The following is a 13347-nucleotide window of genomic DNA, read 5'->3' as shown; positions in this document are numbered from 1 at the left end:
GAGTTTTGAGAGTGTGAGTGTGAGTGTGTGTGTGTGTGTGTGTGAGAGAGAGAGGGGAGGGGGGGAGAGAGAGAGAGAGAGAGAGAGAGAGAGAGAGAGAGAGAGAGAGAGAGAGAGACTTCTTCCTCCGCCTGATCTGTACAGTCCCAGCCAGTCTCGCCCTCTCCCTCTGTGGCTGCCTGGACCCTACTGCAGCGAGGACAGAAGGGAACCGGGAAGTAACAGGCAAACCAGCAGAGGGAGAGAAAGAAAAGGAAGTAGGGGTGGTGGTGGTTGGTGAGAGGAGGGGGAAAGGAGAAGATCTACGAAGAAAGAAAGGGTAGGAGGGACCGTTTTGTTGTTGTTGTTGTTGTTGTTGTTGTTGTTGTTGTTTTAATCCCCTTCGAGAACATTGACTGTGCTCTGGCCGGCAGGAAGGCAAAGGAAAATAAACCTCTTTCTGGCTTCATTCTCCTCTGATTCCAAACGAAATCAAGACATGAACACCATCCTCGCTTCCTTTCCTGAGTCTCTCCTAGTAGAGGGCACGGACCTTGCACCTGTGCCTGTGCAGTGTGGCAGTCCCGCCCGGTCTCTCTGAGAAGTTACTGTAATAGCTTCTTCTCTTCTTCATCTTTCCCCTTGCATCTCCCCCCACCCCCAGGAGAAAAAAAAAATGTGCCAGTCAATCCCGTCTTAGACACAAATAAACAAGCAAACACAACCGTGAACACCCATCCCACCTGAAGAGATTTCTCTGCAGGATGGTGTGTGGTGGCGAAGTGCAAGGGTTTCTGGGAGACCCCTCCCCCGAAATCCAGAGTAGGCTCTTAGAGCGGCTGACTATGAGATCCTTCCTCACCCTCTCTTTTCTTGGCTGTAAAATGGCCATTAAGTTACTAGCTAACGTTTTTCCCATCACTTGCCATGCCCTAGGCACTTGTTATTTATATTTCATGTGTATTATCTTTAAACAATTTTCATAAGGAAGCCCATTTTACGGATGAGAAAACTGAGGCAAAAGGACACTCATCGATGGCAGAGCTGATCTGTAAACTCAGGGAGTCTGAGTGCTGGGCTCAGTCCTTTAATCTTCACATTATTCCTAATTAGAAACTGGCACTTAAACTGAAGTTTCCATGTGACAATTCATGTAAATCTTCTTATCACCGTGTCTGGCCTGGCGCACTAAAGCTCTCAGTAAATGTCTTTTGAAGCTCTGTTTCCTCTTTGGGAGCTGACTGGGGTTTATTGAAAAGAAGACTGGCTACAGGACCACACTGAGCTTCCAAATTTCAGTTCCTTCTTTGAAGGTGAATAACAACATAGCCCTTTCAGAGTTTTGTTTGGATGAGACTAGAAAACACTGCTAAAGTGACTAGCTTTTTGTTGGGGCTCAGTCCCTTATTATCGGAAATTTATCCCCGATGCAGACTGCATTCTCTGCACACAGTCACTTCTCAACCCCTTGCAGTGGGGTTTTCCTTTAGATACCCGCCACTCCAAACTGTTCTGCAGATACTGATGCATACATTAAGGGTTATTATCTATTCTACAGATAGTAACACAGACTTGTGAGGATTAAATGAGATTGTGCGTGAGGTTTCCTTAGCATAAAGAACATAATAGCTTTTTTGATTAATGATAAAAAGTTCAAAATTCAATAGGCCCTGGAAACTCTCTCCCCTTTGTTTTAGCACTATGAATCTTTGGTGTTTTCCCTTTCCTTCCTACTTTCTGTCAGCTCTGTGAGCCATCTCCTCTTTCTAGGCCTGTCTCCAATGTTATTCACATCTTCATACTCTGCCCTGGAAGGATGCCAAATTGAGAAGAAAAATCTTCTGCTTTGGTGATCACCTCTGACCTTTGAATACATGCTTCTGAGTGTTCCACAGCCCCACTCTATGTTGCCAAATTTTATCTTCCTCCTCTTTGAAACCATCCCTGAGACTTCTCTTCCTTCAGCTCTAGTGCAAATTTCTATAGCAAACTTTGCCACTCTCTATGTACTTCCCCTTTTTGCACTTCCATTTTCTTTTTTAAAAATTATGTTTTATTGATTATGTTTACTGTTGTCCCAATTTTTCCCCTTTTGCCTCCCTCCACCCAGCACCCCCCGACTCCCTCAGACAATCCCCACACCTTTGTACATATCCATGGGTCATGCGTATAAATTCTTTGGTCACTCCAATTCCTATACTGTACTTTACATCCCCATGGCTATTCTGTAACTACCTATTTGTACTTCTTAATCCTCTTACCTCTTCACCCATTCCCCACACCCTCTTCTATCTGGCAGCCATCAAAATGCTCCGTGTTCATGAATCTGTCTCTGTTCTTCTTGTTTGCTTAGTTTGTTTTTTAGATTCAGTTGTTGGTATGATAGATATGTATTAATTGCCATTTTATTCTTCATAGATTTGATCTTCTTTTTCTCAAAAAGCCCCTTTAACATTTCATATAATAATGGTTTGGTGATGAGGAACTCCTTTAATTTTTTTCTTGTCTAGGAAGCTCTTCATCTGTCCTTCCATTCTAACTGATAGCTTTGCTGGACAGAGTAATCTAGATTGCAGGCCCTTGCTTTTCATCATTTTGAATACTTCTTGCCGGTCCCTTCTAAGGGACCTGCAAAGTTTCTTTTCAGAAATCAGCTGACAGTATAATGGGAACTCATTTGTAGATAATTCTCTGCTTTTCTCTTGCTGCTTTTAATATATTCTCTTTATCTTTAACCTTTGGCATTTTAATTATGATGTGTCTTGGTGTAGACCTGTTTGTGTCCATCTTGTTTGAGACTCTGTTCTTCCTGAACTTTCATGTGTTATTTCCTTCACCAAATTAAGGAAGTTTTCTTTCATTATTTTTCAAATAGATTTCCAATTTCTTGCTCTTCCTCTTCTTCTGGCACTTCTAATGATGTGAATATCGGAATGTTTGAAGTTGTCCCAGAGGCTGCTTACACTATCCTCATTTTTTTTATTCTTTTTTCTTCTTATTGTTCTGATTAGTTGTTTTTTGTTTCCTTATGTTCCACATCATTGGTTTGATTCTTAGATTCATCCACTCTACTGTTGCCTCCCTGTAAATTGTTATTTTTTTTCAATTAGTGTATCCTTCATTTCTGACTATATCTTTGTTATGCTGCTGAGATCTTCATTAAGTTCCTTTAGCATCCTTATAACCAGTGTTTTGAACTTTGCATCTGATAGATTATCTCCATTTTTTTTAGTTCTTTTTTTCTGAAGTTTTGATCTGTTCTTTCATTTGGGTCACATTTCTTTGTCCCCTCATTTTGGCAGCATTCCTGTGTTTGTTTCTATATGTTAGGTATAGCTGCTATGACTGCCTCGGTAGCATGGCCTAATGTAGTAAGTGTCCTGTAGAGTCTAATGGCAAAGCCTCCCCTATCACCCAAGCTGGGTACCCTAGGTGTGCCTTTCATGTGGGCTGAGTACACCCTCTTCTTGTAGTTGCACCTTTGTTGCTCGTGGCAGATCAATGGGAGGAATTTACCCAGGCTAGATAGGTGCAAGGATTGGCTGTGACTACTGAACACCAACCTCTGCCCTCCATGGAGCATCAGCTATTCAGGGGCTGGATGATGGTGCTCTGGTGTGGTCTGTAGCATGCTATGGGGTTTCCCAGGTGGTGAAGGCTAAGATCAGTTCCCACTTGTGTTCTTCCTGGGTCCACCCTGCCTGCGCTGTAAAACAATCTGAGATGGCTGCTACTTGTGCCGGGCTTGGAGATTTCCAGGCAAAGACAAGCTGTGAGCTTAGGCTGGCTGCTGCTAGTGCTGTGCCTGGGGCCATTTAGCAAGTGGTATAGGGGCTGTGGGCTCACTGAGGCTGGCTGTTGCTTGTTTTAAAGGATTTAGGAAGTTGTGAAGCATAAGCCAAGAAGAGCTATTCATATGGAAAGGCCACTGTTAACAGCTGTAATTTGGGTGAGACAGAGCCTCAGGGGATTTCCAGGTCAGGGCAAACAGTGATAGCTAGATTGATGTAGTCTCAGATACGGCACCCACCTGCCAGTTCTGTGGCTCTGTGGGTGGAGGGTTCAGAAAAGGGACAATGGCCTCTACCTGCCTTTCTGTCCGGGAGAAAACTGTCTCCCAGCTTCTACTTTGATGCCAGATACTTCAGTTCCTCCCTGTATGCAGTTGGTGCCTTTAAGCTGCTATCCCGGTGTTGGAGCTTGGAGGGAGAAGGTCTGAGTAAGTCCATGTGTGGGTTTTTTGAGTAACTGCTTGGGTCCTAGCTGGTGTGGCTTAATAACTTGAGTACCAGCCTGTAAACCAAAGGGTCACTGGCTCGATTCCGAGTCTAGGGCACATGCCTAGGTTGCAGGTTAGGTCCCCTGTAGGGGGTGTGTAAGAGGCAACCACACATTGATGTTTCCTTCTCTTTCTACCTCCTTTACCTACTCTGTAAAAATAAATAAATAGAATCTTTAAAAAAAAAAGAAGAGGAACTGCTTGGGACTCTAGAATTTTCTTCCACTGACTCAATCCTTGCTGGTTTTTGCAACCAGAAATTAATGGGGACTTACCTTCCTGGCACTGGAACCCTAGGCTGGAGGTCCTGATGTAGGTCTGGAACTCCTTTCTCCTAAGATATCCCTCCTGAATTTTTATCTACCACACATGGATGTGGGACCTGACCGTTCGGTGTCTCCACCCCTCCTACCCATCTGGATAAATGTGGTTTCTTTAATTCTGTAATTGTTAGATTCCCATTCAACTCTATTTCTGATGGTTCTGAGTGATGGCTATTCTATAATTTAGTTATAATTTTGATATGGTTGTGCAAGGTGATAAGCCATGCTTACCTATGCTGCCATCTTGACCAGAAGTCTCCTTAGTTTTTTTTATGCTTCCATTTTCTTGTTTGAGCCATAAATACAAAATATTAGTTCCTGTCTCATAGGGTTGTTGTAAAGAATCATTGAACAGTCCATGTCGAGATACTAGTATAGTACCTAGCACACAATGAATGCTAAAGAAGAATCAGATACAGCTAAGAGAAATGCTTGTATGTTTTTGTCTGAAGCAGAGGTCAAGACATACCCATCTTTATATTTTACTGAGATGCTGTTGCATTTAGAGTAAACAAAGTAACAAAGAGATATTAAGCAGGCAAACTAAACCCTAGCCAGGACTCTCAGATATAATTGCAGGACTAGAAAAGAAAGTGTGGGTAGCAGCCAGCAAACTGAAGAACACTTGTAGCAGCCAAATCCTGGACAAAAAAGAAAGCCTCATTTGCAACTAACTTACACCCACGAAGATGGAGCAAGGGATGAAACAGATGATGGAAGGAATATCGCTTCTAGCAATGACAAATAAATGGCACCCATGCCACAACCCCTGAGGGACCTCCTGAGGAATTGAATTGAAAGCAAATTGAATTGGAAGTAATAGTTCTGTCATCAGAACTGTCATCAGAACACCTGGAGATACCATCTTGGGGTACTTCATTACCATAGCACAGCACTTCTTTTATCAAAGGCCACAGAATCTCAAATCTGGATGGATTAAATTTTCTCAGAATGCTGGCATCTTCAGTTGCCTTCCTCCACAAGGAATAAATTATTAGACTCGTAATTCTGGCTGAACATCTGGCTTGCATGGAGGATTTGCAGCTATTCAGAAAGAGGAACTTCAGAATTCAATATGATGTCAGTACAAGTGCCTTGTGTTTGGTTTCTTATTAGTATGGTTAATTAAAATTTGTTTTATATTTTAATGATAGAAATTTCTTATTTTATGCTAGGGAGTGTTACTGTTACAGCCATCCACTGAGTCAGAGGACAATTATCTGTCTCTTTTCCTAAACACAGGGAGAGTTAAAGACATTTCTCCCTTCCTTCTCTCTAGATGTGACTACTGAGAACAGTTTTGGGGGTCTGATTACAGATACTTTTTTCTGAATTTACACATGCACACACACATACATGCAGTGCCACTATGAGCTCCTTCCACCTGCATTTATCACTAACAGCATGTCCTGGCCATGTCCCTCTCCTTCTGTTTCATGTTCAGCAGGCGTTTTATGATGCAAATCCCCATTATTTGTTCACTCTGTATCAGTCATTACCAGTTAATAAATGCTTACAATAAAAAAAGACATTTCTATAATCAAAAATTACAACAAATACCTATTTGGGATTTTAATGTATTCGATTGAGTTGAGCTCTACTTTTGACCACAAAGTCATATGTGTGTGTATGTCTATCATGTGTGTCTTCATTAGCCTTCTTCAGCACTACATATACTTATTTTCTAAAATCCTCCCATTGACAATTATTATTGAATACTTACATAAGGCTGCAATAGTAGTTGTGGGAAAAATATGTAAAGAGAGGGTGCCTTTGGTTTGGAGAAATTTGCCTTCTAGCAGGTGACCCAAAAAATCCGAGTAGAACAACTAACAAATAATGAGAGAAGTACTAATACAGTATTCAGCCATGTTTTGTAGACTATGTCATGATTTTCTATGTTCAGGGAAAGAAGATCAATGGGAGACGAAGCAGCCAGGGAAAATTTCTTGGAAAAGGTGGGGCTTTATGTAGCTGTGAAAATGGGTAACATTTTAAATGAGTAAAACATAAAGGACTTGTAAGTTAGGAAAGAATAACAGTAAGCAATAAGTTGCAGAAATGAGAATGAGCTTTCCACGTTAATAGGGCAGTGTCTGTTGGGACAAAAGGCTGACCTGATCGGAATATAGTATGTATTCTGGAAACCACAGGAAAATAGAGATGGAATGTATGGGAGAGCAAGTTTATAGAGGACCTTCAATGCTAGATCAGGGGAACATAGGGAACCGTAGAAGGTTTATGAGAAGAGAAAGCTTTCTTGTGGTCAGAATTCTCCAAAATGGTCTGGAAAGTTTTAATAGCTAATAAATTTCCTGTCTCTGGAAGTATATAAACATAAGGTTGATGAGAACTTGGAGAAATTTTAGAGCTAATTCAAATATCAGAAGGTTGATTGAAGATATTTAAAGCCTTATTAGTTGCAAACTTATTTGGCTGGAAATAAAAAACACATACATATACTGTATATATCTGATTCCTAGTGGCTTAAACATATAGGGGTTTATTTATCCTCCTGTTGTAAGAAGTCTGCAATTAAGGATCTGTTGGTATTTTTTCAGTGGCTTGGCAATGTCATTACTAGTGTTTATGTGACTGACATCATTTTCTTCTTTCTTGCCGCCTCAGAGTCACCAGATGGTTCCTGCAACTCCAACCACTAAGTTTTGCTCATGGTAGAAAGAAGGAGGAAAGGAGAGGCACCATCCATATCTTCTCTTTTTCATCAGGAAAAGCAAAAGTTCTCTTAAAGCCCTGGCAAGTGTCTCATTAGTCAAAATTTTATTACATGATCATCTCTACCTGCATGAAGGTCTGGGCCCAGGCATGTCGCCACTGCAAATAGAGTCTGAGTTAAGATGTCAAGAAAGAAGGGGGTATAGAAAATGCGAAGTAACTAACAGGGTCTTATATGTAGACCCTTCCAACTAGAGTCTATGTATCTTCAATCCATTTCTTATTTTCAGTTCTTCCTGTACACTTGTTTAGGTTTTCTTTTCCATTCTAAAAGCAAAAACAAATGTTAACACTCTTTTATCTATTTAACAAATTATCATCCTATCACTTTTTCTTTGATCTGTGAACTTCTTTAGAAAGTAATCTACATGTAACATTTCACTTTCTCACTACCTATAATCCTATCACTTCATTTTATTAATACATGTAATATGATCCTTGTACTCTACACAACCTGTTCTTGTATTAGGCACTATACTTCTTTCTTTTTTTTTACCAGGAGGAAAAAAAAACAACTCACTTTATTTAATCTGCTTCACATTTACCAAGATGTATTTGGTACATCTCTAGTTCCACCATCCCCCTCACCAACCAAAACCTATAAAAAGATATAATGAGAGGATTTCTGCCCCTTCAAGTCTTCATCCTTATTCATCTTTAAGTGTTTGACACTATTTACCACTCTCTCATGAAAACTCTCTTCCTTTTTATAATCTTATGTATATGACACTATTCTGGTTCCTTTCTATCTTTTTCCTTACTCTTCATTCGCTCAACAAATATTTAATGTCTGTTGTGTTCTTGATGCTTAATTTGGTGTTGAGAATACAGTATGAAATGGACCCTGTTCTCTGAAAACATAGTCACTGAGGAAATAGGGATATCACTACTTAAGAAACCTTAAGATAACTTAGAATGACCAAGTAAGGCAGAAAGTGCTGCATGAGGGAGATGATACTTAAACTGAGGTTTGAAAGTTAAGTATGTGATTTTCCAGGGCCATTTTGGATGGGATATTCCAGGCAGAGGATGTATCAAGAACACAGAAGTGGGATAGGCCTTTATTTTGGGATATTCTTCAAATTTCATAGCAATCTTTTTTTCCCAATTATTTCCTCAGTAACTCACTTTATGTATCAGTCACTCCAAAAATGACATTTCTATCCTAAGCTTCTCTGCAGAATTTCACATTCCCATTTTAAAAAACACACTTGTGGATATCTTGTTGGCATTATAAATTGTGTGCATCTGAAACAAAACTGATCATCTCCTCCTAATTTATTTTGGGTTTTCATTCTTCTATGAGTAACACCATTATCCTTTCAGCCATCCAGGTTGCAAGTCTTAGACTTACATTCGCCTCCTCCCTCTCTCTTATCACCATATCCAGTTCAGTGCTAAGCCATGCAGTTCCTGTCTCCTTGATATCTCCCCTATCTGTCATCTTTATTTTTGTTTCAACCTCTTTCTTTTAATTACTCATTTATTCTAATCGGGACTAGTTTTATAGTCTCTCAAATGGCTTCCAGTTCTTCCACACTCCAAATGTATTTGATTTCTACTGCTGCATAAAAAAATTACCACAAACTTAGAGGCTTAAAACAGCACCCATTTATTATCTCCCAGTTCTTGTTATCAGCTCCCAGAAGCCATCTGCTATTTCTGCCACCTGGTCCACTCCATTTTTAAATCAGCATCGGAGGATTCTTGCATGTTGAATTTAGTAGTTCTAATCTCCTTCTCCAGAAAGCGTTCACATCCTTTTAAGGGACTTTCCTAAGATCTTGTTCACCAAGGATAACCTCCCTTTCTTAAACTCAATTTTGTTATATAACAAACAGAAACTAACCACAAAAGTGACGTCTCATCTTAGCCATAGTTCCTTCTTACACTGAAGATGCAGGGGATTATACAAATGAATGAGAGTTATTTTAGAATCCTGCCTACCACAGTAATCATATAAATACTGCCAGTAGATTCATCCTTCTAAAATTTAATTCAGTAATATTATAAGCTTTCTCAAAAACCAGTGAGTAGTTGCTCATTACCAACTAAATTTAAACAAAGTATAGCAAAACCTGTTTTACATTCATAACTTTCCACAATCTGTCTTCAACTTAATTCCTCTGTATCTCTATTCTTTCCCACATATACCCTCTGCTCTAGTCATAGTAGATGGTACTCTTTCAAATTCCTTACTTGTTACCTTCTCTTTGCCTGGTTTGTGCTCCTCAAGGCCCATCTGAAAATGCTACATTTTCCATGAAGTGATTCCTAATCAGCTTGTGAGCTCTTAATCTTCTAAATCCTCACAGCATTTAGTACCTCTCATAGCACTTGTGAGATTCTATCATATGTTGCTTTTGTTTGCTTTTATAAAGAAATGGCTGTCTCTCTAATAAAACCCAGCTCCTTAGGGTTGGCAGTAATGGGAAAACATCCACCTGGGGAAGTAATGGCTGGACTTTTGTCGGACTCTTTATCCCAGAGACTTTCCACCTGCCTGATCTCCTCTGGCTAATTCCTGTTTTTACTACTGCACTGCAGTAAGGGATTGCTTCTCTTTCTCTCTATTCTGGCTAGGCTTACACACAGTTTATCCTTATTTTTGGTCAGAGAGTTGAGGTAAGCCTGGAACTTGGAAACAGTAATTGACTAAATGTTCATGGAAATAAACAGACAGAAATCAACAGACAACTCTATAATTTGGCTTACATAACATTTTTGCTCTTGATTTTCTGCCTTTTGGGTCCTTTTCTTCTGACTTCTGTATTGCCATCATTTTTTTAACAATCCTCATGCAAGAATATACTTACCGATTTCTTTTTTTTTTAAGAGAAAAAGGAAGGGAGAGAGAGACAGAGAGAGAAACTGATGTGAGAGAGAAACATTGATTGGTTGCCTCTCATATATACCTTGACAGGGGATGGAACCACAACCTAGGCCTGTACACTGACTAGGGATCAAACCTGCAATCTTTTGGTGTATGGGCCGATGCTCCAACCAACTGAGCCATCCGATCAGAACCTGCCATCATTTTGTTAAATATTTTTAGAGAACATTCACTGTGTACCAGAAATTCTTCTGGAAATACAGCTGGGAACAAAGTGAATGTTTGTCATTAAAAAAAAAAAAAATCAAAGGTCAAGATAGTAAGATCCAGAGAGGCGGAAGCAGATGTTTCTTTTCTCGTTTGTTCTTAAATATTCATTGAATATATATTATGAGCCATATATTATTCTAGAAGCTGGGGATGTTACCATGCAAAAGATCTTTGAAATCCCTACCCTCATGAAGTTTATATTCAAGGAGAAATGAACAATAAGCCCAAACAAATAAAAATATAAGAATTTCATGAAAGTACCATGAAGATAATACAACAAAGTAAGAGGATGAAGAACATTGCGTATGTGCAGGAAAGGATGGTGAGGGGGACAGGGGGCAGTATTGTAGGGTGCTGAGGTGGCCAAGAGAAGCTTCTCAGAGGGCCCAGCATTTGACCTGAATGATGGTAAAGGCAGTCAAGAGAAAGTCTGGAAGGGAAATATTCCAGACAATAGGAAGAAAAATGGAAAGTAGAGCCTGCTGAGCACTGTCCAGTGACTGAGGATCTCCCACTTTCTTAATGATGTACATTGAGAATAATCAGTCACTCAGGGGGTTTTACCCAAAGGCTTGGTCCTGTTCTTTGTTCTAAGTAGGAAAGTCGCAAGAATCCAAGGCATACAGTTGGGGTTGAGGGGAGGAGGGAGTGATGCTACATTGGTCTTACTGCTTATTGGTTGTACAGACCTAGAATGCAGAAATAGTTATTTGTCTTTTACCCCCATTGCTTTTCCCTAAGTTCCTTACACATTATGACATGCTCAACAAATATTTTCAAGCTAAATCCAATTGAATAATGATAAGCTGAGGGGTGTTACATCAGATATCTCCTGCCAAATACACTTGTTTTCTTGTGTAAATAGAGAGAACAAGAAGTGTTTATCTTCAAATAACACAAAAAAATTTGATTTTGGCCTTTGCTTATTTCCTTCTTTTGAAATCATTTCAGCTGCTTTCAGCTAACACATTCCTTAAAATTTTAATAATATGAAAATTAAAGATGACTAAACAAATATAATAAGTAATAAGAATTAGTCAGCTCCTTGAGGGCAGAACTTGTATTTTATATATTTTTGTATCACCTGTAGTCATAGGACCCAAACAAAACCTAAATTAGCACCTTGGGATATACCTTCCCAGTCTCCTTTTTTCCTATGCCTAGGGCATAGACTATTTTTTGTACTAATTATATCTTTATAATCACACAGTATTTTGACATTTTTGTTTAAAAAAATAAATTATATTGCGAGCGGACTGGATCCTTTTTATGTTATTTTATACTTTTATATTATACCTCATAATTAACACATCAGAACCAAACGCGGGGAAATGTTTTATAACTAATTAATATACATGGTCGCATCTTCCCTTATATTAAATTCTACTTTCACTGAAAATTTCTACCCATAAGCGTGCTGTGAGAACTACACCTTTTCTCTCCCCTCATCTTCCAAAGTGAGAAAGATTTTACTTAACACAACTGCTGTTTTTCTCCTTGGTAGAATATTTTGTATGGTGCCTGAATGACAGCCTGAGAAAATTTGCAAGCCGATCATCAGAGTGTCCCCTCGCATTGTTTTCCCGCATTGTCTATAGGATCTGCTGGCAGGACTCTACCCACCAACCTAATCAGTTTCTTCCTGCAGGCAGTTCAGGTGCTGTCCTGCCTCTGTAATTTGCGTTTCAATTCTTCTGGCCTCCTAAAACCCTTTCACCAGAAAATTTCTCTCCCTGGGACATAGCCATTTTTGTACACGCCAGTCTATATTGAATCTGATTTTGTCCTTTGGGAAGATTGTTAACTTCAAAAATCTCAGTTTCTTAGAATTTACCTCTCTTTTCCTCCTCACCCCTTTGGTAGTGGTTTCTTGAGTTTAGTATCTAAAAACATAACACAAACTATTTTGTGCCCTAACAATTGTACCATACACAATTCAATGAATGTTTCCATTCATATTTGTACAGTATTGTCCCAGGTAGTGCCGAAATTCATGTGGCTCCCTCTTTCCTCTTTCTTCCTCCTGCTCTCAGGCTCAAATCCCTCTCTCTGCATCTCCAATTTTCAAAATTCTGCCTCCTATTGCCCTTCTTCCTTCTTACCAACGCTACCCCTAAATGCAGTTTAGAAGATGGTTGGCAATAGGACTGTGGACAGAAGAGGTTATTGACCATCCAGTGCCTGGAGCTGAAAGGCATTGGAGGAAGGTGATCTCATTTGTCACCTCAGCAACTCAGGGATTCAGTCACTGACATGATTGCAAGCATCTGCCTTTCCACCCTGCAAATTTCCAGGTGTAGCTGCTCAGATGACCCATATAAAACCTTAACAGGATCAATTAAAGTTGCTTAGGTATGGTGACGAATGCTTCAAAAATATGGACAGATGGGGGTGTAGAAATGATAAATATCACCACTGGGAACTAATTTCATTCTTTACTTTTGTTTCAGGATTTCCAGGTGTTTTTCCCTGTTGTTTCTTCCTTGAGGGAAGTCTATTTAAACTGCCCCTGGACATCTGCCCACAGAAGAGCAAACAGCTTTCTTTGACCACAAATGATTACCAACAACAACTCCTCCACCCTCTTTTTCAATTTTTGAACTCTGGGTTAAATTCTTGCCTTATAAAATTAAGATCTAGATAACTTTGGCAAGGAGCCAGGCCCTGCAAACTTTTTTTTTTTTTTTAAATTGGGCAGAAGAGTGATTGTATAAACACTACATAAATATTTCAAGTATCCATGTTGTCAATCCTAGTAACTATTGCTGAGCTGTAAACAGAACAGGAGTGTCTGGATAGTGCTGGGGGAGCTGCGTAGAATTTGGCTGGACAGGAATTAAAAAGGAATGGAAAGTTGACAAATCCTAATCTCTGCAAGAACAGCGGCTGCTACTTTCCCATTTTTGTAATCTCCAAGATTTATTCTA

The sequence above is a fragment of the Pteronotus mesoamericanus genome, unplaced genomic scaffold (genome assembly GCF_021234165.1).
Source record: "Pteronotus mesoamericanus isolate MK-2021 breed Mesoamerican mustached bat unplaced genomic scaffold, CSHL_Meso_final contig_130, whole genome shotgun sequence".
Classification (NCBI taxonomy): Eukaryota; Metazoa; Chordata; class Mammalia; order Chiroptera; family Mormoopidae; genus Pteronotus; species Pteronotus mesoamericanus.
This window is presented reverse-complemented; position numbering follows the sequence as displayed.